At 33.0% G+C, this 26589-nt stretch overlaps 1 long non-coding RNA gene across 2 annotated transcripts; it reads left to right on the top strand.

Moving 5' to 3' along the window:
- Positions 1–1356: 1356 nt before the first annotated feature.
- Positions 1357–20862, top strand: LOC136971815 (uncharacterized). Of its 2 annotated transcripts, XR_010880226.1 has the most exons (4): positions 1357–1445; positions 7582–7679; positions 18986–19244; positions 19312–20862. It is a non-coding gene; the product is annotated as an uncharacterized lncRNA (long non-coding RNA). The 2 variants fall into 2 exon arrangements; XR_010880227.1 differs by lacking the exons at positions 18986–19244; positions 19312–20862 and adding an exon at positions 18782–18792.
- Positions 20863–26589: the final 5727 nt, after the last annotated feature.

Below are 26589 nucleotides of genomic sequence, written 5' to 3'. Positions count from 1 at the left end.
GGTGGCGCCCGTACGAGAGGTCAGTCGGGCCGCTATGTTCGCTGCCATAAGTAACATTAACCGAAATGGCGATCGCGCGATGATCGGAAGTCGCGTCGCTCTCTCCGCTCTCGTATCGCGTGTTTAACGCTCCAGGAGATGACCGTAGTCCGACGTCACGGTTTGCAGACTTTACCGCAAGATGGCAATACTTGCAACTACGGTGCCGTCTGCATGAGAGCATTAAAAAAGTATGGTAACTTTTTTATTTTTCGTCTCCGGTCCAAAAATAGGGTACCGTTGAACTCGTCTCGGTCCCCTGAGTTCAAATATATAATCAAAGTCCTGAAATTCCGTAGGGAGTAATCTATAGTACACCCGAATTAATTAATATTTTATTATAACCGCATTATGTTTCTTATCACAAATTTATATACTAAATGTGAAAAAGTGGTAAGATTGCTATTGTATATTCGAATATAAATTCGAATATGCATATTCCCAATGGAAGCGCCGTATTGTCGAATACGGAATAGCTTCCACGGCAAAAATATTCGAATCGTGTAAAGCAGCCAGATTATATGCATTCGCGCATGCACTTTACAAAGTATCAACCTCACGCGGTTTAGCTAGTGGATGTTACACACCAAAATATCGTATAACGCTTCCAATAATTCTATCCAGGGCCGACACAGCTTCCCTATCATCAAATGTCACGGCAAGTCACTGGCGTCTACCATCCGACGCGCTACTCCGTGACGAAAACAAGCTTAAGCAACGGTGGCTCAGATGCTGCGCACTGTAGTCGGGAAAGAGTACTGAGTTTTTGTGTGCATTCTTTTTACTTGGGTGGCCTCCAAAAAAATCAGATATTTCTAGGAGATTTCTACTAGAGAAGTCTCTCAAAAAACAAATTAAGAAAAAACATTTTTCCCCTAAATTTCTCCCCATTTTCCCCTAACTTTTGCGAGCAAATCCCTAAGTTGGCATTATTGACAGAGCGGTCAAGGTGACAGCCTACCGCTCTGGGGAACCCGGAATCGAATCCGGTCGGGTCGAAAAATCTCCAGGAATTTTTCGGGAGAGGATGGTCCGTTCGGATACGTCGGGTCACGTCACTTACCACCCGGCCACCTCATTGTGATCCTGGCCGAACTCGTAATGGGCTTGCTAAAAGAGGTCCTCTTACTTGTTAGTGCCCACAGGGCGGAATAATAAAAAATAGTTTTAAAATATATTTATTCCTGGATATTTTATAAATACATTTACAACATTTTTATGGCTAGAGAGTGTACGATAATTTTAAATGAAATACGATAAATTTCTCCCGTAAGGTTGGCAACGTGCTTTCCATTATCGTCTGTCGTCTCTTAATTTTCGCGCCATAACGTCGTCTGCGTTTGAACGAGTGCAGCAGATACTCTACGTCATCCGCGATGGAAGGAAAGATGGTATTTCAAGTTTAGGTAATACTTTAGTTTCTCTTCGTAGAATGCATTTCATAATAACATATACAGTCAAAACACCTTGTAAAAGTGCAGCCGTATTTATTACCAAATTCGAACGTTTTCGGTCATGTTTAATAACCTTTATCAAGAACAAACGAAAAATCGAATTCCGACAGATTTGTATTCTATTCTACTAGTAGAACAGCGTTTAAAAAGTTCAAAAACGCACGTATCGTTAATACAAATCTGTCGGAATTCGATTTTTCGTTTGTTCTTGATAAAGGTTATTAAACATGACCGAAAACGTTCGAATTTGGTAATAAATACGGCTGCACTTTTACAAGGTGTTTTGAGTGTGGGTAAGAGTAAAGGGTTGCCTGAGTGTGTATGTTTGTTACTTTAGTTTCTTTTTAATAATGTAATTTAATGTACGGGGCTGTCCATAAATGACGTCCACATTGGAAGGGAGTTAAGTCAAGTCGTACGAGGGAAAGGTTGATCTACGGTGGACGTGCCCGATCGTTTATTTCATTAAATGCTATCATTCGTAAAGGGATAAAGGTTTTAAGGGGAGGTTGAGTTTTTTTGTTTTGGTTAATGTTACCTATGGTTCCAAGATGGCGGCTCGTCTCTGATTCCAGCAAATAGAAAAAAGGAAACAGTGGGGATGCATGTTCTAACCTAACCTAACCTAACCTATTCTAATAATTTTGTTGGTAATAAGTATGGTAATTTATTAGAATAAGTTAGGTTAGGTTTGAATGTGCATCCCCACTGTTTCCTTTTTTCTATTTGCTGGAATCAGAGACGAGCCGCCATCTTGGAACAATAGGTAACATTAACCGTTTTGTTTTGGACGTCCAAAGAGGGGACAAAATATTACTAAAAACACTTCTTTTTATTTTACAAACATAAACGACGACATTACCGAAAGATGAATTCCTTGAGGATAGACTTTTAGGAAAAGGTGTTATTTCTCTTTAGTCTATTCTAGAGATTGAGGACACAAAATGAAGAAAATGAAAGATATGTGATTGTCCAGTCTTAGGCTAACAATGGATACTATCTTGTGTGTTGTAAAGCAGGAGTCTCCAACTCAAATGCAGCAAAGGGCCAATGGGATATGTGTATATCGGATGTGGATGGTATTCGGTATTACTTGGTAAACCGAAACATACTTTTGATTGTATATCGACTGATGGCAACTTAGGGCAGGCACAGTTTGTCATCTCCATAAAAGTTTGATCGATCCAAACTTTTCTTACAGAATATGGTATGGCCATATGGATATGATACAGATTTTATAACTACACTATACAGATACAGTTATGTTATGGAGTTATAACTCAACCATACAGGAACTAGTTGTAGTAAGGAAGTGCTTAACACGTTAACTGCCACCTGTAATATGATATTTTGCGTTTTATCAGGCTAACTGTAATATGATATTTTCCATTTTTTCAGGCCACAATGAGAAAATTTGATATTTAATATTTTATTATGATATAAATAAAAGGGTCATTATATAACAGTCGGTAGAGTGAAGATAAAAAAATATATCAGGGTACAACAGATGACTGGCCATCGTATGGCCTGAAACCGGAGACTATAAGACCATGAAATATTTAATATTAATTACTTTATATGTAACAAAAGAGAATAATTAAACTAGTTTTCGATATTTTTTCCTTTTTTAACTATTCACTATTAGATATAAAATAGCTTTTTATTAAAAAAAACTACGACAGCCGGCCGTCGGACCACTTCTGAGGCCATACGACGGCCGGCAGTCGGAAACAAACTTCATAGACATCCGCGAGAGGCCACCACTAGGATGTAAAACAACGTCTTACGAAGCCAGGATAATTTAACCTTGAGTGAAACTATATTGGTTATAGCGACGACGGGCGGTCGGATGGCTCTGTACGGCCCTAACTAGTACGACCACCGGCGCGTCGGATGGCTCTGTACGGCCCTAATTAGTACGACCGCTGGCGTGTCGTATGGCAGTTAAAGTGTTAAAATGTGCTTGGGATTGTGAAAAACAAAAATGCCCAGCATATGGAAAGAAATGTAACAAGTGTGGTAAAATGAATCGTTTTGCTTCACAGTGTCGAACCTCAGGTGACTCTAAATGTAATAATGTTGGAAAAACTGAAATCCAAAAAACTTTGAGTTGTAATTAAAAACATTTGCAAAATAGATAATCACACATGAGTCAGTGTGAACAGATGATGAAATTTTTAGTATTGGGTCAGTGAGCGGTGTAAAATTGCAGGCAAAGGTGGGAAATTGCTGGGTTGGTAGAAATAAGAATAGAAATGAAACTAACACTTGTATGTGATTTTCAGCAAATAACTGTGAAGTTCAACATTTTCTGCCACTATTTAGAAACCCTCATAATGTAGAATAGCCAAAGTGAGTTCTAAAATATAAATATCAAAGGTAAGGTGGTGACGGCTAAAGTAGACACTGGTACAGATGTAAATTCTTCAATTAGAGCTTGTAGCTGTTTGTTTGTCTCATTTGGTCCCCAGACCAAGAATAGTCTACTGATCTTTGTGTGAAGGGGAGAGAGCTCTCATCTTTTGTGTATCATTTCCAACAAGGGCGACCCTTCTGTTTTAACCCCTTTGGTCCAGGACAAAACAGGTGGTTGGCTTAACTCCGTTTCCTGTTCTGTATACTCGTATTCTGCTTTGTGCAAAAACAAAACACCTAAGTTTTCAAAACTTTTTAAATGACCCATCGTTTTGCTTTTGCGCCCGGTGTTGGATTGTGATCCAACATTTGGGAAACACTAATTTAGGATATGGAAGGAATTCAACCACAGCTAAATGATCTAAATTGGGAAATTTTTTAATTATTTCTTTTAACTTAATTCTGAAATGAAAATGAATCACTGAAGAAAAATTATAAATATGAAATTTGACTCTACCTGAATATTTATGCAAAGAACGAATTAATAAATGGCCATGTAGGAAATAATTTGACAGTTTTACATGGAATTAATACAAATTGGAAACAGATTATAGCTGTTCATATTGCTGCTTCTAGTACAAATAGTTTTGAATTAAAAGATTTCATGATGCAAATTTTAAAGTTAGTGAACATGGATTTTGTGTACATACATTTTCATTTTGTAAATTTTTAAAAGTTCAATGAAAAGTGACTGAAAAGTTTGGAAATAGACAAAAACTAAATGACAGACAATTGAATATTTTATTGTAATATCAAAATATACATGAATGATAGAGTATAGTTTATTTAATGGAATTTTTTTATACATCTAGGAATTTTATTTAAATAAAGTACTTTATATATAAAAATTAATGATTTTATGTATTTTAATTTGGTGTAATCTTTAAATAAATAAACATACAAAAATTAAATATAAAACAAGTAAAACAGCAAAGCCGTATTTGGGACAAGACTGTCTCAGAGACACTCTACTAAGCAGGATCACTTCAGCATTCATGGTGGATCTCGTTCTCATTCTCTAATCTTTGGTATCACTGGTTTTGAATGATCACATTCAAACTCTGCTGGCCATGACCATGAGGTCGTCCTTGATGCATTTTCGGTAAAATTAACCTATCCAATGTTGAATGTTCTCTTCGTTGCTTGTTGCCCAGGGTTAAATTTTTGTTAATGCCTAACGAAAATTTCTTGTTTTTGAAAATAATAATTGTGGCTATTGTATCGTCTGAATTATTTTTTTATTTTGCACAAACAAAATATATATATATATAAGTAAATGTAAAAAGAAAAAAAATTATATTTCGGAAGTTAGTTTTAATATAAAACTATAACGACTAGTGCCATCTAGTTTCAAAAATGTTCTTATGCTGAAACAAGATATCTCTGGTCAACCGGTCAAGGCAACCAGAGATATGTCGGGAATAACACAGAACAGGTAGATGGGTTTTTTCAAAGATTTGTTTGTCAAAATTTGAGCATTTCCAACTTGCCAATGAGCAACACATGTGCAAGTCTCACAGTAGCGCCTGTATGTAGAGTGTTGCCATTTTGTATTTTTGACTCTGTCCTTGGTCCCCTGAGTACCTACAAGTCTGGTGTTTTATTATGTGCACGTGATTTCAGCACCTAATACTCTGTGCCAAATTGTAACTCCTGACATGTACTCTTTTGTACCTCTAACCTGGTAAGCTGGGACGGCACTGCGATTTTATAAACAAGACGTAGTCTTGTCAATAACTTACTGTTTAATTTTGCAGTGAAAGATTTTCATTTTTAAGTTTAGAAAATTATTAATAAAATGTTTTACACAAACAAATTTATCAATAATTAGTTTATATACACACTAAAATTTATTTAACAACAGAACTGACACAAAGCACTCAAAATAGTATTTTGATGTGCTTCTGTTGCTTTGTTTGAAGTCAATGGCTACATCTACACTGTTTTGGTGGACCAGCTAATGGGTGTAAAGAGTACTTATGTTCTTTATTTTAAAAATTGTTAACATGGTCTTATCGGATTAATAGGACTATTACACCAGTGTAGTGTATTAATAGGACTATTACACCAGGTTATTAACACGAGGAGTTTGTAACCAGAAAAACTACTACAGGTGATAAAATGAAGAATTTTTGATTTTTTTGATTATGAACTCCTCCTTGTGTTAATAACAATACACCAGTGTAATAGTCCTATTAATCTGATAAGTCCACATCAACAATTTTTTAAATAAAGTATGATTAAGGACAGTAAGGCAATTAAATTTAGTACTTATGTTCACTTAAAATACTGGTGTAAAGTACTATTTTTAGTATCTCAGGAAACCGACACTAACTGCGGCCAGTAAAACTTCCGTTAACCTAACGGGTACTTTACGCGGATTCGAGATTAGTTTGCCAGGCCTGGGCTTTTACGCGTGCACTGAAAAAAATTAGTAAGAATAACGACAAATATCAAGTCAAAGCAAAAGTTTCAAATATATTTAATTAGTAAATCGAATTTAACTATGTTACAAATGTCTATAATCCAAAACAAAATTTATTAACGAAAATCAACAAGTCTACCTGACAATAAAACTCGGCTACTTAGCTTAACTTAATCTTAATTTCCCTTTGAAAATTCGATAAATCAAATACTTAAGAACTATGAACAAAATCTCTTACGAACTAAATGTCTATCCGTCACCTCACTATACTAGGAACCTGTTTCCTCAATCCTTTCGCTATCGTCAAATCGAATTCCTCTTTAAACACCTTGGATCGCCTAATTCTCAATCTGGACTTTGCCTCGAATTTTTCCCTCAGTAGTACACCTCGATCAGGAATCACCTCAATCATCTTTGGTTAGCGTGCTGGTTTTATGCTGTGAGGTGACGTCACACTTCAGCTAGGTTACTCCCCTTATTTACATACTTAATTTTTCTAACGTCAAATTTCTTTCTGGCAGCTTCAATTCTCCGACAAAATCTTATAAACCGTTTACAAAGTATTTAGCACAATTTTCTGGGATGTTTTATGATGGTTTAGTAAGTATTTCTTTTCTAGTGAGTGTGGGGATTCCCCCTCCATTTTTTTCTGCCAACTGTTCATTTCCGCCGGGCAGCGCAAGTGCGCGTGATTTTTCCTATGGCGCTCGTTCTTTCGTGAGTTGGTTTATTATCTTCTTTTTTGGTTACTAAGAGAGTGATGGGGAACCTTCGTTCTAACTAAACATAAGCCCCAAACAAAATATAATAAAACGAAAAATAATAATAAAATAAAAAACGCTCGAACTCAGTTCCTTACAGTGGGAAAGGTTTTTTGACCTGGTTGATGACCACTTTGTAAACATTTTTTCCCTATCAACCCTGGCTTTCTATGAGATTGAAGTTGGCTGAATGCAAATCATTTTCCCTAACAGAGGATTATACAGGTAACAGATACCCACTGCAGTAACATCTATGAAGAAATTTCATTGAATTAAATTTTTACTAATTCAACTAATTAAATTTAAATTAACTCATAAAAGTTTAAATTATATTAATCTGACAGTAATTCTGTTAGCTTTGTTTAAAAAATAGTAAATAGTTTATTATAACATATATAAATATAATAGTGTGCATCAAATAAATGATATTTTGTTTTTATTATGAGTTAGATTCAAATTTTATCCCTTTTTTTAAACAAATCATTAGAGAAAGAAGGATGAGAGAATAGATTGGCCTTCCAGAAGATGTGGATGTTTCTGAAATTAGACTTGTCAACAAGTCACCAGAGGAAGGAGAATCATCAGGTATGTTTATATAATTTGTAATGGTACTGTAAGCAAAATATATCCCTTGCTGGAACGGGCTAAGTTAGATATATTATTGAATTATTGAATATATTATGCATATTCAATAAATAATTCAGTGTTGTTACAAAGTATATGATAAAGTATTGATAATGTTACTGCTTTATATATATATTGTTAGATAACTTTGTCACTATTACATTTCACATTGTGTAAGCATTTTAGTTTTTTTGCAAGAAACAAAACACTAATTTTTTAAATACTGTTCAGACTACTGTAGATTTCTTTTTATCTTCATTATCATTGATTGCATGTGTAGTGCTGAATAACTTGTTTTCTACAAGTTTTTCAGCACTACACATGCAAATTTTTAAAGATTACAAAAGATTGAAATTTACACTGAAAACATTTCCAGAAACAGTCATTATCAGAATTGTAAAAATTTCATATGGAATAGAGCACTACCATATTGCAGCATTAGACACAGTTCCCTAGCACCATGTGAGGTGGATAAGCACATCCCATTGGATGATTCTCAAATGCTGATGATTGTGTGATTCCACCACTGCCTCACCCCAAATGGCAGACACACAATAAATGATAGACAAAAAAAACAGTGTCATAGATTGAGTTCTTGACCTGAAATCTGAGGTCCCATCTGTTTCTAGCAACATGTAGGAGGCTGCGAAAAGTCAGATGGGTATGGTCAGTAATTTTCTTGATGTGTTGCTTCCACGAGAGCTTGTGGTCTAAGACCGCTCCGAGGATGGTGAGGTGTGTATTTTAACAGAGGTGTTTCTAAATTTTACATATGGGACATGCTTGTAAAGATCACTAGTGCTTGGAGCAAAGAACAATTCCCTATGTTTTGTCTAAATTAAAACAATTTATTGTTGTGTTCCCATTTAAAAGATCTGCCCAGGACATCAACAGCAATTGTTTTTATTGCACATCTGGAATCGCATAGGCAAACACTCAGTACCAGTGACTGAAGTTGGTGTGAAGAGAATATTTCAAAACAAGGGTCCACACATGGACCCCTGTTGGCATGGCAACCTGCTGAAGGATCCGAGAAAAGGTAAGATGTCCCAAGGAAAAGATGGCCTGCTTGTTTTGAAGTAATTTGTTGCAAGCATATACAAGTTTGTTGGACACTTGTTTTCAGCAAGTTGTCGGAGCAACTGTGGCCACTGGACAGAGTTGAAAGCATTTTCAGGTTTAAGCTGATACCATAAGCCTATTTATATTCCTGGAGCATGTCCCTGATACATTGTTAGATCTGGCAGAGCATCAACAGTCCTTCTCTGATGCCTAAAGCCATATTGAGCCTGTTGAAACCAGGGCTGCAGAATCAGTAAAAAAAACTCAACTCCTGATTAATTTTAATAGGCTAACTTCTGACTCTGGCAAAATTAAATACCAAGTCATTTTATAGAAGGATACAGAGGTACTCAACTCTTAAAAATATGTAGATAAATATAATTCATACTCACAAGTTATATATATATATATATACAAGTTAAGTATATATATATATATATAAGTATATATATATATATATACATGAATTTTTAATTGTTGTAATAACTTGTGAGTATATATATATATAAGACATGGGCAAATGTGGCTCTTGCTGAAAGTGTTAATTTCTGTTTTTTATTATTATTTTTACAATTTTATTTTTATAATTTTGTGAAAATATGTTTATTAAAAAATTCAATATTTGTTTTATATTATATTTATATTATATAATAGAATCGCACGCCTTACCATACTATCTGCCACGACAGTACAGAACTGCGGCTCCCATGCATTTTGCAAAACCTACATTTCGGCTTCCACTGAACTCTTGCTTGCCCACCCCTGATCTATATATATATATATATATATAGAATGTCAATATTTCATTTTTTTCAAAGACAAGAAAACAGAAAAAATCTTTCTAATAATTTCATTGTGTCATTCAGTATTATGTACTCCTGAACATGAGTCGATAACCCAAAATATATTGAGTTTCATTAAAACTTTTCTAAATATTTTTTCTGAGAATTACCACAAAAACTCCCCATAATTGTAAAAAAGTATTTGTTTAATATATTTTATCTTACCTTTATTGTTATCTCCCTTTTGTTGTTGAGTAATTGAGTGGTTCTGATGTACTGAATAGCATGAGAAACTTCATACAAATAAACCACCCTTTGTCAATATTTCTGAAAAGCATTATGGCCGGTAAATTTGGAAAATGAAATGAACCATTATTCATTTACCTGAGACCCCCTCATACCAAGAAACTGCATTTTGTGAATTTTTAATATTTAAATTTGAAAAAATTTTCTGTGGAAAATAAAAAGAAATGCTGGAGTCAGAGTCAATACATTTTTCCTGACTGACTCCTTTGGCCAGAAATTCCTCCTGACTCTGACTCCACAGCCCTGGCTGAAACAGCCCCCTGGATTCCCAAAGCTCATAGATTTTATTAAAAAGAAGTCTTTCAAGAACCTTCTCCAACACTGACAGCAAAGAGATGTTTCTAAGGTTCTGAATGAAGAAGGTTGCCTACATTTTTCAGAATAAACACAAATTTTGCCTTCTTCCAGAGTCAAGGGAAGGTTGCATTGCATATTTAGAGCAAATATTAAAAATGCCAAGTAAAAGCTCTGGCTTTGTTGTCCAGATGCCTTGGACAATCCCCACAGTTAAGAAGATCTGATCCTACAGCTTTTTTCTTTGGTAAGTTTCTGATGACAATGTTCACCCGTTGAAAAGTAAAGTCTTCAGTGAGTTGTCCTGCAAACCTATTATTTTTTATTTCTGTTTGATCTAGAGTATTCTCAGAAAGTGAGTCCAAGGGGGGAAAAGCTTGTCAAGAAGCTTGTTAACAGTTGTTCTCAGGTCAGTAGGAGTGTCTTTTTCACTACAGAGATGGCTGGGATTTCTAATTTTGTTGACACTGTAATGAAGTTTCAGGGTTCCTGCCGGGACTCCACTTTTGACAGCTTGATGGCCTCTTTATACTCTTTTTGGTGCTGAAGATAGTGTGCATGTAGCTCCACCATCCTCTTCTGGTCATGACACCTTTTGAAAAAATCTTCGTAAGCGATTATTGTTCTTACACATTGAAGCAAGCTCCTTATTCCACCAGGGGGGGTGGGATGTCTTCTGTTCTTCTGCTTAGAGATAGAATATTTGCAGGCTGAGGCAATACTCGAGATAACCGATTCCACATAGATCTCAGCTACACACGTGAAATATTCTGGTTTGAATGCCAGGAACATTCTTGAATAATACTGTTAAACTTGCATCAGTTTGCAGACTTGGTGTTGTACGGTTGAATAGCATCTTGGCACTTTTTGATACAACTGTTGCTGGAAGAGATCAAACGTAAGATGTTCTTGGTCAAAGAGGCTGTCGACCACTCCAACACTCCAATTCTGAATAAGTGAAGAGTCCATTGGAACGCGCTGTAAGATCAATCCACAAATTGCCATTTACTGTAGAAAAACTATGAAGAGAATCTGGGTCATTAATCACTAACTCTTGCTTCATTCTACTGCATATTAATAAATTTTCTCATTAACTCCTTGGGACTCCGGCGAATTAAATACTTTTTAATTTTAATGTAGTTAAACATAAAAACGAAAAAAAAATTATAGAAATGTGTTAATTTTGAAGAAAAAGCTTCAAAGTATAATTTCCTTTGTCTCGCCTTAGCGCGAAACTTGACACCGATGTGTCATTGTTTACACAGCTGGATGACCTTGAGAACAGCTGGTGTCGTCTTTCGCGGGACATTCTCATGAAACTCTCGGGAGGAGAAGGGTAAAAAGTAGGGTGAATACTAGATGGCGGTATATTTCTAAATATTTTTTTAAAATTACGATTTTAATTGAAATTTCCGACCCCCCCGACTTAATTAAACGTATATATAATAAAATCTATTAATTAAAAAAATTAAAAAACTATTGGATGCTGTTTTTGACATCAGAAAATAGCTTTAAATAACTTTACCGAAGTAAAATCGACGCACTAGAACTTTAGAAAGATGAATAAAGTTTTATAAAAAAATCCCATAAAAAAACCATTAAGCGTTAATTGCGTGTCATTAAAGGTTAATTAAACTCGCAATAAAATTTTTTCGCGCGGGTAAAAATTTTTCAAAAAATTTGGAGACTTAGAAAACATCCGAAAAATCAAAAAAAAAAAAAAAATTTTTTTAGGGGTCCTAAAGGACCCCATTTTTTGTAACGCTATACAACTTGCCCGAGATATCTCGGGCTAAGGGCTGAACGCGTTAAGAAAAGATATGGATAGTAAATTAGTGATAGTGAAGTCAAAATTACACTATTTAGTACTGTGGCCACTTCCTTTTACACAATATCACATTGATGTTTCTTTTAAAACTCTTTTCATTATTTTCTAAATATGTATGTTGTAGAAAATATTTACATGAACTTTACTTTTATTTATAGACTTGTTGTATCAAGGAGAATTACACACACAAACTAGAGGAACGACAATCATTATTTTGATATTTGTTGTAACACAAGGCACGGACATTTATTGTAACATAGTAATAAGGTGCTAGATTGTTTAGTTATTCCAAAAGCTGCAAATGGATGAGGTTAGCATGTAGATTTAAAACAGGTGAATATTGTTTATAACTGTGTATTTCTTATTTTCGTGTTTATTTTTGATTGAGACAAATACGATTTTCACTCTGAATAATGGAGGTTCATCCAGTTTGCATACGATGAGGTTCTATTTTACCTTTCAAAAGTTTCTTTTCTAATCAAAACTTTTATTCTAAATATTTATCTCGTGCATAGACAATTAATGTGATTAATTTAAAAATTGTTGATTTAGTTGAGACAGAGATTGGTTCTAAACAAACTTTTCTAAGGATCTAATTTGTGTTTAACAGTGGTTTTTGATCCTGAGCCAACTTTTTTCTTGATATTATTTGCTAGTTACGTGTTCAGAATGAGTCATTTAATTTTAACTTTTGTTAAGTGATGTGATTTTATATTATAAAAAATGCAAGATACGAAATTTTGTAGAAATTCAATAAATGCATTGGAATCCACATATAAATACAACGATTGGGGAAGGGCCCCAATCGTTGTATTTATATGAGAAGTAATGAGAAGATGCAGTTCTTTTTTAATGCTTCTCACAGTCAACATGCCTTGTAGATGCTGTAATTCTATCGTATTTAACACTAAATGAGGTACAGCAAATGATGCAACAAGCCGAATGAATATCACCACATTACAAGTTATTTTGAATTCATTCACTCAACACAGATTTTCCTAAATGCACAATTTAAGGAAAAGAAAAATCAAATGAATGCCTAGGTTGATTCATCTTGAAAAGCAATTTTTAAAACTCAAAACATCATTAAATTCAGCACAAAATTATCTATTGGAATCAATATCCAAAATAAAAGACATGTGCAATTAACAATGTTCAATAATAATCAATCAAGTTGTTATATTATTCCGTTCCATTGTTATTTTTCCATCAAGTGATAATGGATTTATTCATGAGATGGTAAGTGAAATCTTCATTTATTTTGCATAATATACTCTACTTCGTTTATCAAACACACAAAGGTGTTGCTATTTCATATGTATTTTTTATGTATCTGCTCTATAATTAGATTATTGATGATATTCTGCATTCCGGATATCGAGTGCTGGATTAACTGACTTTTACTGTATTATATTCTTACTTATTTAATAGGAATCCGAAAATAGAAATATATATATATTTCTTATATATCCTGAATGTGGAAAAGCTTTCCAATTTCCATCCAAACACATGATTAGTCATTCCGACGAAAAAAATTACAATTGTTTCGGATGTCCAAAAAAATATAAACGTGAAAACAGTTTAAAAAAAGCATATAAAGCAAAAACATCGAGTAGAAATGGTAGGTAATACTGTTAGATAATGGAAACATTTAAAATTTTTTTTACATACTTCTGTTAATCTTTCTTACAGAAATGGAGTAATAACTTAGCCAAATATGTAATTTTTGCAACTCCCACTTTGACTACAATCATTTTAGGCATACAGAAGTTTATAATCTTATTTTGTCCACCATTTCAATTTGATTTTGATGTTTCTCTTTTATGTGTGATATTAAACTGTTTATGATTGAAGATGCAATAGAAAAGGACATAACGTGGCTGCAATGTTGTCAGCTGATGTAAACTTCTGTATTTAAATTAATATGCCTCAATGTCCTTAACTTATTATAATCTTATTTCGTCCACTAGTACGTATTAACAGGGCTTATTAAACTGGCTTTAAGGATACTGCAACTCAGTTTCACAGATTATAAATTATTTTAGTTAATTTACCTGTAAATTAAATAAAAAAGCATATAAAACAAAAACATCAAGTAGAAATGGTAGGTAATACTGTTAATGGAAATATATTAAATTTTTTTACGCACTTCTATTAATCTTTCTTACAGAAATGGAATAACAACTTAGCCAAATATGTAAGTTATTGTTTTATTTAATTTATCTGTAAATTAAATAAAACAATAATTTTATAATCTGTGAAACTGAGTTGCAGTATCCTTAAAGCCAGTTTAATAAGCCCTGTTAATACGTACTAGTGGACGAAATAAGATTATAATAAGTTAAGGACATTGAGGCATATTAATTTAAATACAGAAGTTTACATCAGCTGACAACATTGCAGCCATGTTATGTCCTTTTCTATTGCATCTTCAATCATAAACAGTTTAATATCACACATAAAAGAGAGACACCATTTCAATTTGATTTTGATAAGTAATACTGTTAGAGAATGGAAATATTTAAAATTTTATTAAATAATTTTATTAATCTTCCACGATTACCACAGCAAAGACATGCAGGTAGGTAATACTTTTAGAAGATGAAAAATATATAAAATTTTATTAATCTTTCTTACAGGAATCTACTAAAAAGATATCAAATAAAATTGCTATACTTCTGGTTTTTTTCAACAGTTTGTGCAGTTACATTGAATTAATTTTCTCTTTAATATGAACAAACTTACATAATGAAAAGAAAGTTAGTTCGTGTTTTATATACTTTTGTTATCCAGAATGACAACATACAGTGCATGATTTCTACACAACCTATTGGTGTAGTTTTTCATATAAGTCTCTTTCAATTAGTTAATGTTTTTTGGCACAAAAGCCATATAGACCAACCTGCACCATGTGAAATAGATAAACAGTATATATACAGTAGATAAACAGAAATATAAATAAATAATCAAAACTCTTTACACATTACTGACTTTCAGAAAGTCCAGTAGCTTATCAAAGTTTGGCCTCTGGCCTGAAATCTCTGTTAAACTTGAATTTCTGAAATGTCTAAAAATTCTCTCAAAACCAGAGTAGTCCCCCAGTATGTGTTTAACACTTAAAATACATATAAATAAACAACAACTAACCCGTTACATAAAAAGTCCAACAACTGCCGAATTATCGGGCTAGCAAATGGCTATAGTAATATTAATAATTAAAGTTAATTTGCTACTAGAGTTAGGCGTTAGGCACCATCTCTTGCTAAATTTAATAATTAGAATTTTAATTAAATAATTTAAATAAATTTAGGCCTAACTGGAAGAAAAAAATCGGCCCGAAGCGGGATTCGAACCCGCAACTTCTGCTATCCGTGCAGACACGTTACCAGTTACGCTACCCGGACCTTAGGTCCGATCTTCCCTTCCAGTTGATATAAGATTACCATACCACCATCGACGGTCATTACAATGCCGGCTGGGGACACATTAATTGCCCACGTCCTCCCAAAGGCACTCAACCGGCCATCATAAGCCCCGGCAAGGCGTATATAATATAAATAAACAACAACTAACCCGTTACATATAAAGTCCAACAACTGCCGAATTATCGGGCTAGCAAATGGCTATAGTAATATTAATAATTAAAGTTAATTTGCTACTAGAGTTAGGCGTTATGCACCATCTCTTGCTACCTGCATGTCCCCAGCCGGCATTGTAATGACCGTCGATGGTGGTACAGTAATCTTATATCAACTGGAAGGGAAGATCGGACCGAAGGTCCGGGTAGCGTAACTGGTAACGTGTCTGCACGGATAGCAGAAGTTGCGGGTTCGAATCCCGCTTCGGGCCGATTCTTTTCTTCCAGTTAGGCCTAAATTTATTTAAATTATTTAATTAAAATTCTAATTATTAAATTTAGCAAGAGATGGCGCCTAACGCCTAACTCTAGTAGCAAATTAATTTTAATTATTAATATTACTATAGCCATTTGCTAGCCCGATAATTCAGCAGTTGTTGGACTTAAAATACAGTTACAACACTGACACATTTGCCAGTGTTGTAACTGTATTTGTAATTTGGATCACCCTTCAGAAAGTATTGATGAGTCAGCCAAGTAGGTCCAATCCTCAAACAAATAACAATTATCTCAAATCTTCTTTCGTACACTTCATTTGTGTGTCCACTTTTCTATCAAAAATTTGATCTCATGAAGTTTATTGTGGACTTGTTTGCTCCATATATTTTGCATCTATATGCTAGTCTTTTTTAACAATTAGCTTTAAGTCACTTACTTCAATAAATATTGCATGCTGTAAATCACTTGCTGACTTTGCAGCTGTGTCAGCTTGTTTATTCGCTCTTATACCTAGGTGGGCTGGGACCCAACAAAATTTTATAAATAAATTACTTGCAAAAAAAATGGCAAATCAAGTTTATGAATTTTAATCACTATAGAGTGAACACACGAGATAAAAGCCCGAAGTGCACTAACCTAATCAGTGTAAATCGTGCAGCAATGACGACCTTTTCTGATTACATACTTTTAGGCTAGGTAAATAGCCTGCAGCTCTGCAGTAAAGATGGAAGAATTCAGTGTTGTTTGTTCTGCCACGATTTCATCCTTGCAAACAAAGGCTCAGCCAACATAGTCATCCGATTTAGATCCATCAGTATAAATAGGAATTAAATTCCTCTGACAATGTTCAACTTCTGCAAAGTGTTGCCTATACATGTAATCTACAGTGGATTCCTTAGGAAAGTGCTTTAAGTTAAAATCAATTTTTATCATGAGTTGACAATGTGATATATTGCTTGTCCAGTTCAATCATGCTGCTTACATTCTCCATTCTTATGTCGAGTGTAGGGACACTACTTTGGCGAGCTGCAAATAATCTTTTCAGCTGAGTATCTGTTACTGTAGAATAAACACGTGTTGTCTGAGATTTCAGAAGTTTAATCTAATAGAAGTAAGACAACTGTTTTCTTCTGAGTGATAGTGGGGACTCATAAGCATCCACAAACAGGCTTTGGACAGCATAAGTTCAAAAAGCACAAATTCACAAACACACTGCTTGATGGTGGATTGAATCCAGCATCCAAAGACTAGATTCTTGCGCAGAGCCATACACAATGCATCCGGCTTTGAGTATACAAGATCCTATAAAACCACATCAAAGGAAAAGATATTAACATTTTATGTTTCTATAAAACATTTCTATTGAAGTTAATTATTTTTACTCAACAAATTGTCTAAGATGACAGAAAATACGTATGTCAAACATGTGGAAAGAGTTTTGCATATCCATCAAAACTTCAGGAACATCAAGTTTCACATAATTCCGAAAAAACTTTCATTGTGATTTATGTGGAAATATCTACAAACATAAACAATCACTGATGAGACATAAAATATGACCATTCCCCATTGATCCCAGTAGGTACTATTTTTAGAATCTGAAAATATTTAAAATTTTATTAAATACTTTTATTAATCTTTTAAGAATTAAATATAAAAGAACAAGAAGAAACTTTTTTGGATAAAACAAAAAAAAATTTTATATTTAATATTTGTTTTAAGTACATTTATTAAGTCTTTTCTCTCACCAAAAAATTTCACAAAATTAACATACAAGTTGCTTGATTTTATGATGAAGTTATTAAATAATAATAAAAAATTAACTAAACTTATTTTACATAATTATCATATGCTGTTTTTAAAACATTTATTAAAAAACACTCAAAACATCATATTATTACATATTTTATAATGAAAAGAAATTTGAACAAAAAACCTATCTTTGGAAACATTTTGTAGGTTAAATGTTGATTACTTCAACATAAAATTAATTAATATATAATAATGTTCGTACTCTAAACATAAGAACATTCACTTTGTCATCATAAACATACAGCAGAGCATCGATTATCCGAAGCAATTGGGGGGTTCGGATAATCGATTTTTAGGATAACCAATTATGTGCGAAAAAATATATTAATCTATCCCATGTTGAAATTCATTCAAATCCTGGTGCATCCTTAAATACCCTCTCATGGTCATGCCAATGCTGCCAGCTAAAACACGTACATCAAATAATATCATCTTAAGCCTGATGAGTTTATAATACATCACCAACAAAAATAATATTGGAGTAGCCCATGACATAGCCAAATATTGCAGTGCCACAGCACTAGCGGAAATTTAACTTTGCCAACTGGAATGCTTTCGGTTAACAGATGCTCTACTGTATTTATATCTTAGATTTATATGAGTATATTTTTTATGTTATATAACACGTGAATATCATAAGTATTCTAATGATAATAAATTACTATTTTTGTGATAAGGTCCTTTAGCCTTTATATTGGGCTGCAATTTGGAAAAATTGTAGTCCTATAAATGCCCACTGTCCTTTCTTTACCTTGAGAATGGAGTTGTAAAGATGAAAGTGTAGACAAGATATGGAAAGCTTAGGGGCAGGAGACCCAGATTAAACATCTGAAAAAAATCAAAGTACGTTATTTCAATTAGAAATTTTTCCCCAAATGTAGTTAGATATCTGGCAGGACTCCTATAAAGTATTATGTACTTTTTGAAAGTTTATTTTCTATTTAAAAATTTTATCTTAAATATCTGTCTCATGCATAGACAATGAATGAAATTAATTTAAAAACTGTCAACTTACTTGTTAGTTTAGAACTATACTCTGTCTAAACTAACATTTCTAAAGATTAATTTGTGTTTAATGATGGTTTCTGCTCTTCAACCAACTTTTTTTCTTGATATTTTCTAGTTACTTCTTGAAATGAGAGTCGTTTAATTTTAATCTTCATTAAGTGATGTGATTTTGTTATAAAAAATGCACGATACGAAATTTTGTAGAAATTCAATAAATGCATTGGAATATATACTGGACTAAATCCTTAACGTGTCTTCTACTTTGTTTTTGTGACTATCTGCTGTATAATTACATTATTGATGATATTCTGCATTCCAGATTATCAACTGCCGGATTAACTGAGTTTCACTGTATTATATTCTTACTTATTTAATGGAAATCAGAAAGTACAACAATCAACAAATTACTGTGCTTACTGTAGTAATTCATTTAGATACAGATTGGAACTTCAGGAATATCTAATGTTGCACTCACCCACAAGTGAATTCAGTGTGAACTCTGTTGCAATAATTGTAAACACAAGAACAGTTTAACAGCTCATATTAAAAAAAAAAAAAATCAAAATTAAACACAAATGGTAGGTAATACTATTAGAAAATAGAAATATTTAAAATTTTATTAAAATACTTTTATTAATCTTACAGGAATCTAAAGAGAGAGAAAACAAGATCGACACACAGTGGACAATATAATCAAATACGTGAACGAGATTATTGTGTGACAGAATGCCACATAATAGACATTCTGTCACATAATAATCTGGTTCATGTATTTGATTATATTGATAATCATCAGGCTTCTAGAATTTGAAAATATTTAAAATTTTATTTAATACTTTTAATTATCTTTCTTATGGAAATCAAAAGAATAAAACAAGATCGACACACAGTGGACAATATAATCAAATACGTGAACGAGATTATTGTGTGACAGAATGCCACATAATAGACATTCTGTCACATAATAATCTGGTTCATGTATTTGATTATATTGATAATCATCAGGCTTCTAGAATTTGAAAATATTTAAAATTTTATTTAATACTTTTAATTATCTTTCTTATGGAAATCAAAAGAATAAAACAAGATCGACACACAGTGGACAATATAATCAAATACGTGAACGAGATTATTGTGTGACAGAATGCCACATAATAGACATTCTGTCACATAATAATCTGGTTCATGTATTTGATTATATTGATAATCATCAGGCTTCTAGAATTTGAAAATATTTAAAATTTTATTTAATACTTTTAATTATCTTTCTTATGGAAATCAAAAGAATAAAACAAGATCGACACACAGTGGACAATATAATCAAATACGTGAACGAGATTATTGTGTGACAGAATGCCACATAATAGACATTCTGTCACATAATAATCTGGTTCATGTATTTGATTATATTGATAATCATCAGGCTTCTAGAATTTGAAAATATTTAAAATTTTATTTAATACTTTTAATTATCTTTCTTATGGAAATCAAAAGAATAAAACAAGATCGACACACAGTGGACAATATAATCAAATACGTGAACGAGATTATTGTGTGACAGAATGCCACATAATAGACATTCTGTCACATAATAATCTGGTTCATGTATTTGATTATATTGATAATCATCAGGCTTCTAGAATTTGAAAATATTTAAAATTTTATTTAATACTTTTAATTATCTTTCTTATGGAAATCAAAAGAATAAAACAAGATCGACACACAGTGGACAATATAATCAAATACGTGAACGAGATTATTGTGTGACAGAATGCCACATAATAGACATTCTGTCACATAATAATCTGGTTCATGTATTTGATTATATTGATAATCATCAGGCTTCTAGAATTTGAAAATATTTAAAATTTTATTTAATACTTTTAATTATCTTTCTTATGGAAATCAAAAGAATAAAACAAGATCGACACACAGTGGACAATATAATCAAATACGTGAACGAGATTATTGTGTGACAGAATGCCACATAATAGACATTCTGTCACATAATAATCTGGTTCATGTATTTGATTATATTGATAATCATTGCAATGAAATTAATACATTTTGAGCTGACAGAACTTCTGAATTATCAACTTGCTTGCAAAATTTTGAATTTAATAAGGTTTTTTGATATTAAATAACTATTATATGCTGCTTTAAAACATTTATTAAAAAACTCATGTTATTACATAATGTTTTTTGTTTTCATTATAAAATAAGTTTTGAAGAAATTTGAACAAAAAACACAACTTAGAAAGCATTTTGTAGGGTAAACATTGATGAAATTAATGAAATTATTTAATTATTGGGCATATATTTCATAAATGAACATATTAACTGTAGTATTAATGGGACCATACTCTCAAGATGATAACATTGCTTTTTGTCATTATGAATATTTTCTAGGAGTATATTTTTCATATTGCGTACAGTGGATATCATGGGTAATCTCGTGATAATATACATTACTAATTTTGTGAGAGGTTTTTTTAGCCTTTATATTGGGCTGCAATTTGGAAAAATTGTAGATGTAGAAATGCCCACTGTCCTTTCTTAATCTCTAGAATGGAGTTGGAAAGACTAAAGTGGAGACCATATATTGAAAGCTTAGGGGCAGGAGGCCTGGATTGACTATACATGAACTTCCGAGGAAAACCGAAAGTAGGTTATTTCAATTCGAAATTCCCCCTCCCCCGAAAGTTAGAAAGCAATACAGTCGTGTGAGATCCGTGGTTTAGGGAGATTAATTTTATTAGGAGATCAATTATTTTAAATTATTCTAAAAAGAATTAATTTGATAAATTTTAACAAATGATGTATAATATTTTCGTTTCTGAAAGGAAGTTGAACTTCCTTTAGATGGCTGATTAGGTGTGCCGTCTATAAAAAGGGACGATTTTCCCCCACCATTCGGGGTAGCTCTTTCAATGAAACTACCATATGAAGAGGTAGCTCTTCAACTGACCTACCAAAAGAAAGCACCTCAGCAGATCTCTATAGAAGATGGCCATAGGAAGCTCTTGGTGGATTTCCATATGTAGGTAGCCACATGTAATTGTGCAACACTTTGAAGACAGAACTGGCCATAAGTAAAACTACTCCATACGATCTCCGAAAGGAAATGAAGACAAGAACAGCTTCATGCTACGAAGGTAGTATAATTATTAGTGATGTAATGAATATTCGGTTACTACCCGGTATTTGGCCTATTTTTCATTATTCGGCCGAATACCGAATATTTAATCACTATTCGGCCGAATACCTAAAAAACAGGAGTAAGAAATAACAAAAACACAGTAAATTAATCATTTTTGTAACTTTTATTAATGCTGAACATTAGACTATAATTATTAAAGTTAATAAGAAATAGCATCTAACTCTAGTATTAAATTATTTCGTAATTAAATAATATTATAACCTTTATCTAGCCCGATATCTTATGGCATTGATGGCGTGTAGGTTAGAATGTATCGGGCATTAATGTTATTGTTTAGTTAATTATGTTATATTCGTATTCGCGTATATTTTATTTATACGATACATTTGAACTGTTCCACAACTGGGAAGAAACTAGACCACATTATGTCACCACAAAAGTATATCGTTAGGGTACTATTCAGTCTACAAATACGTAGTAAAAACAAAATTTTAGTGTTTAATTAAAAAGTTAAAATGATCGATTGCAAACAAAATAACTTATAAGTTATAACTTACATTTAAATACCAACAACTGCCGAATCATTGCGGGCTATTTACGGCTATTACATAAATTATAAACCAATTTGGCACTAGAGGTAGACGTTAGGCTCCATCTCATATTAACTTTAATAATTATAATTTAATTAATTAATTTAAATAATTTAGACCTAATGGAAGAAAAAATCGTAGCGACAGCGGGCCAATAGAGAGCACGGTGCGCGATCTTTGTCATAATGCGGTTTGCGCGCCAATTTTTGTACGTGCGTTAATCAAGCCGAATAGTTTGGCCGAATATTCGGCCATTCGGCAACACTCCTAGCCAAATATTCGGTATTCGGCTGAGGCTGAATATACTATTCGTTACATCACTAATAATTATGTTAGATTGATGTAAACTCTCTCAAGCTTATAGGATCATTTAGATTAAAGTAGATAGTTTGGTATCTCCACGAGATAAGTCTCGAATATATCTTATGGTATACAGATTAATGGAATTACATTTCTATTTACTTGTATTCGTTCATTTAGTTTAGTTTTATTAAATATTTTATTATTGTTTTAACATTATCTCATTTATTGAGCTTGGAGGAATTACCACTTGCGTAATGCTCCACTTATCAAATTAACCCTCCTATGATATAATACGGACATTGTTACTTGGACATCACAGATATCTCTAAATATTTTAAACGTGTGATAGCCCACAAAATTGACTATCTGGTGTCGAGAGCCTGACGTTTGGAGAAGGGTGATTATGAGATCATCGCTCTCCACATTTTTAATTTTTTTCACTTATACAAGAAGCCATCCTTTTTGACAAACCGAGGGCTAATCTCAATGATTAGCTGCCGATTAAGTGGTACAAGAGTACTTTCCAACTCTGTACCCCTGGCTAGCCCCTCACAATTGTTTTATGGACTCAAAATTTCTGGAGTGCAATCCTTATACACTTACTGGAAGGTACTGAGAATGGTAATTTTCAGCACTCAGAAGTCCAATAACTACATAAACCCAAACGTCCCGGGGAGCACGATCGGACACCAAAAGTGGCCTTTATTTGAACAAATAGTCATCAATAAATGAGATAAATAATGAAAAGGCAAAGTGCTAAGCGAATTGTGCAACATTTTTAAATTGTGTTTTTTTCCCCCTTGAAAAATTAACAAAGTGTGATTTTTATTATACATGTTTAGTGTGTTTAAATTATTGGAACATGGTAACCAAAATTTACTGAATAAAGAAAATACTGTATATTAAAATATCAATTTAATTTTTAATGGAAACTTGTTAGACTTTAAAGTAATTATTATATTTATGAAATTGTTTTTAGTTTTTATATCAAATGAATGTCCAGTTTTCCATAGAAAGAATTCCCCTTTGGCAGATCTCCCATGTGTTGCATTGCCATATCCCATCAAACCTACCACCACTATAATTTTCAAGAGTTATCTTTTTCCGTTCTTTGAATACTAACGGAAGTAGTCAACATATATGCAATTTTATTTAAAAAGAGCATTAAGAGCTTTAACATTAATTTTTTTTATAAACATCCCCCATACCCAGAGGGAGATAGAGGAACAGAATACAGTATATGTAAATTATTCTAAATGAAGAAACTCCTGGGATATGTTGTCTTTAAGTATGACTTTATGCAAATTATTTTATTTTGTTTTAATTTTTAAAAATTATTCATATAAAACACATAAGAAAAGCATATTTGTGTATTCAAGTTACTTAAATATAGTACTAGCAGGAATCTGTCAAAATTTAGGGTTTTATTCAATTACAATAAGCTGATTTTAAATTTGGTGTTCTACACAAATCAGTACAGCAAATGTTTTCTGGACCATTTGCAAGTGATTCGTGTCTACCTGTTCTCTTGTATCACGAGTTATCCTCCCACCGGCCTCTCTCTCAATGGCTTCTTTCAAATTTGCATCCAGATCCCGGGGCAATTTAGCATTCGTAAGCTGTTTGTGACTGACCAACTCCAATTGGCTGGGTTTTGGCTTAATGGTGAGGGTAGTGTTGGCCCACCTCATTGACTATTATAAAACTCTCAGGTTACCATCCCACTAATGACAGAGTGGAAAAAAAGCACTGAACACCAGTAGTTGGTCGTGGCTTTGCACCTAACCAATGGACTGACTATGTGGAGTTATCTTTGTCAATAATGCCTGAGTAGGGGCTAGAGATCTTTCATAAAAGACTTCCTGGGAGGCATTTTCCTCGGCAGATTGCCGATGCTTAATTGAATAAAATCTTAACCTATCATATGTTCAAGTTTCTTCTTTTAGTTGTAGATTTGTCTTGGTAGATGTGTTGGTAGGTTGTTGAGAAAGCCATCAATTGGCATTAAGTAATGAATTAGAATCATGTTTTGATCTCATCATGAAGTAGTAGTAAAATAGAGATTGGCACTAAAAGTTGGTAGGTGGCAGTGGTCAATATTGGCTAATGTAATTTATGAAAAAATGCTTTATCCACTCTGCCACTAGTGGGCACAAAGGTGTGTAGAGATCGAAGAGAACATAACTATCAAATTCTTTGAAAATAAATTTCTGTGATTCCAGACATCCTGCAAATAAATACTCATAAGATTTTATTCAAACAAAATTACACTACTTTATATTTGGCTAATATATCTCAAAGCCCGATATATTAATAAACCAACAAACACCTAAATAATCGGGCTATTATATGGTTATAATTAAATTAAATAATAAATACAAATGAATTTGATATAGAGGTAAGCGTTAGGCACTATCTCTTATCTAAATTAATAATTTAATAAATAATTTAGAACATTCTGGAAGAAAATAACTGACCCGGAGCAGGGCTTGAACCCCTATTTATTAATAGAATTAGGGTGCTGCTAGACAGTGTACTTTGCAGCCCCTAGTGTGCTATGGCACCCAATTCAGAAGCACTATACTAGCTGATATACAGTACTTGGATATATAATGGATAATTGACAAAAAAATGTAATATTATGAAAAGTTGTATTTAATGACTGTTTGTGCACCTGGGTGTACATTTAAATAATAATAATACAAAAAGATGATGTACCCCAATGTTAATGCCAAATATAAATAAACCAACAAATGCCTAACTAATCGGACTATTATATGGCTATAATTAAATAACAAATACAAATGAATTTGGTATAGAGGTGTTATTTAATTATAGCCATATAATAGCCCGATTAGTTAGGCATTTGTTGGTTTATTTATATTTGGCATTAACATTGGGGTACATCATCTTTTTGTATTATTATTTCAATGTACAGTACACCCAGGTGCACAGTCATTAAATACAACTTTTCATAATATTACATTTTTTTGTCAATTATCCATTATATATCCAAGCACTGTACATCAGCTAGCCTAGTGCTTCTGAATTGGGTGCCATAGCACACTAGGGGCTGCAAAGTACACTGTCTAGCAGCACCCTAATTCTATTAATAAATAGGGGTGCTGTAAAAAAGCAATTAGAAAGTTGTAGCACTACCATTAGTAAAAAAAAAAGCTGAAAAACACCGAGCTAGTACGATGCATCAGTAATATTTGAATTAAACAGCTAAATCTGTTTTCTTCCAATATTTCTGGAATCTTCTCCTACACACTTCATCCTATTAATGCACCTCTTCATATTAATAAATTTATTAATAGCACTCCAATGGTGATATGTCCTGTTCAAAATGGGCTACAGTAGTAGTTAGAAATTTTCTTCCTAGTATCTCTCTCTTCTCTTGATCAACAAATGCAGCTACTTAATCATTTAATGGCATATAGAGTATGTGCAGAAATCTGCTTTGTACAATGTATATACAGTACTTGCCAAATGGATTATGCATCAGGCATCAGAATTTGATAGGATTTTGTAAGATTCCAACACTACTAAATTTTACAGTTCTGTATATTCTGACTTATTAATGGTAAGAAGTTTAAGTTGACAAATTTCTGTTATATTTTTAAGTAGAAGTTCTCAGGAACCTGAATTTGACTTGAAATCTAAAGTTTCTGTGGGTAGTTTGTCTTGGATGGATCAAAATCTACCCCTTGTAACTTGTGCATGAATCTGGCCACCTTTTCATGCACCCTTACTGCATTAAATTATTGTACACCTAAGCAAACCAAAGCCGCTGCTAGAACATCAGTGTCCCTCTGCCATTCATGAAATTGGCATCCTCCTGTTTCATCATCTAAACAATGAATTAAA

The sequence above is a fragment of the Centruroides vittatus genome, unplaced genomic scaffold (assembly GCF_030686945.1).
Source record: "Centruroides vittatus isolate TY-2023 unplaced genomic scaffold, ASM3068694v2 contig_2726, whole genome shotgun sequence".
Classification (NCBI taxonomy): Eukaryota; Metazoa; Arthropoda; class Arachnida; order Scorpiones; family Buthidae; genus Centruroides; species Centruroides vittatus.
The sequence above is the reverse complement of the archived record's forward strand: the minus strand, read 5'-3'. Positions and strand labels throughout refer to the sequence as shown.